The sequence below is a fragment of the Phytophthora infestans genome, genomic scaffold (assembly GCF_000142945.1).
Source record: "Phytophthora infestans T30-4 supercont1.21 genomic scaffold, whole genome shotgun sequence".
In the NCBI taxonomy this organism is placed as follows: Eukaryota; Oomycota; class Peronosporomycetes; order Peronosporales; family Peronosporaceae; genus Phytophthora; species Phytophthora infestans.
Window position 1 is genome coordinate 618,182 of NW_003303738.1, and position 1,981 is coordinate 620,162.

Genomic DNA, 1,981 nt, shown 5'->3' on the forward strand with positions numbered 1-1,981 from the left:
AGCTTCTTTAGCTTCTGTGTTTCCGTTTTTGCGGCACTTTTTAGTGTCTTTGTTGCCGAAGTGGACCTCTTTGTAGCTGGCTTCGGTGACATGACCACAGTAGGCTGCTAAAACGTTTTTTCTGTTCCGTAGTGCTCATCAAATTGCGTGGTCGTGATACTTTACTTTACTGAGCATTGAAGATCACATTCTCCTGGTCGTAATCGGCATCGTTCAAGGTACTATTATGACTAGAAGTCGCGCTGTTCCACAGGCCGGCAACGTCGAAGGTGCGAATGAACGTGTGTGGGCTATCATCTTACATTTAAACAAGTATATAACCTCCCTCACATAGCTCACATGCGCAGGTGTATCTCGGGGCCTCAGCGCAAACCTCGTGTCTGTCGGCCCTCCTCATGAGTACAAGGTACTGAAGCAGCTGAGTCACGATCTAAAGAACTTATTTAGCGATACAGATAGCGTCTTTCAGTCGAAAGGTCGCAGCATCGTTTCGTCTCCATTCTACAAAGTCAATCAGCAGTCTCTGTCTGCTTCCCAACATAAGGATTGACTTCCTCAAGTGTGAGGTGCTATCATTCAACTATTGTGTCGTCGCGAAGGCCTCCATGGATAAAATGACAGGAAGCTTTGAGTCTGAAGAGATAAAATACATCCCGGTAGGTACCGGTCCAAGCTACAGATCCATTAAAGTTGGATACTGATCTTGGCTGTGCTTTTATTCGGTCTACCCTGAAGGAGAAAGTGGTGGTGCGTGCCATGACGCTGGTCCTAGAGCACACAAAGATCCGATTTCGCTTTACGGGTTACATATACGTGGAAGTCAAGCAAGAGGTCAGAGCGAGCTCCTCGAAGTGTTCGGTGTTGCTGTTGACGGGACCAGACACAAGGAAAGATTTTGGTGCGTCCTTTTTTTGGACAGTAAAGGACAGTATTTCATAAAGGTATTAATGAAAACCGAGCAAGCAGACAAATATATTTGCAGTTATTATGTATTATGGTCGTGCACACGCGTTATTTACGATCTGACCGGATCAGCAGTGTACATATCCCACATGTCCTTGTTGTACGTAAAGAACACTAGCATATTCAATAGAGACCTTTCGCAGAAAAGCTTTATCCTTATCCGTAAAATATAGACAGGCCACGGCACTATTGTGTGGACATAGCGTTTTTTACTTTTCGCAGCATTCTCCACCCTCATCCTCAGAGTTTATCATCCTCCAAGACCAGCCAACCAGTTCCTATGGAAAACGCTCTTCTTCTGAGCCTCAGCACCACCAACGTCGACGCTCTTCAGCTTCTATACCTCGCAAGAGGGGTCCCGCCAGAGAGACCTTTTATTCCAGCCATAAGGTTCAAGCTCGATATTCAGTCCGACGTCAACTGCAAGAGCGACTTTCGGTTCGACAGAGCTACAATCTACGCTCTCACACTTCATTTTGCCCTACCTGAATACGTGGTAACACGCAATCGAGACAAGGTCCACTGTACAGAAGCACTCTGCATTCTACTTTACCGCCTTAGCTACCCACGCCGAAACCTGGACCTATCCAGCAAGTTTGGGCGTGCAGAGGGCCCTATCAGCAGGATATTCTCTCATATGAGTACGTGAGAATGCATTACTTTGTTTGGCATGGTAAAACTAATACTAATGCTGTTTTTGGAAAGTTGTGTACTTGTATGATAGATACAACACTCTGATCTACTTCCATAAGAGTTTGTGTCGTCGCAGTATCGCTACCTATGCTAGTGCTGTTGAGGCTCGCAGTGCGCCGATGCCCAACGTTTTTGGGTTTATCGACGGAACCAAAATTGCGATTTCACGTACTTCATCACGGCGTGGACACCGCGAGAACCTGCAAAAACAGGTGTACTCGGGCCACAAAAGGGTTCATTGTCTTACTTACCAAAGTGTTGTCGTTCCCGATGGCCTCGCTATCCATTTCTGGGGACCATAGAAGGCAAACGCCACGACGTTACG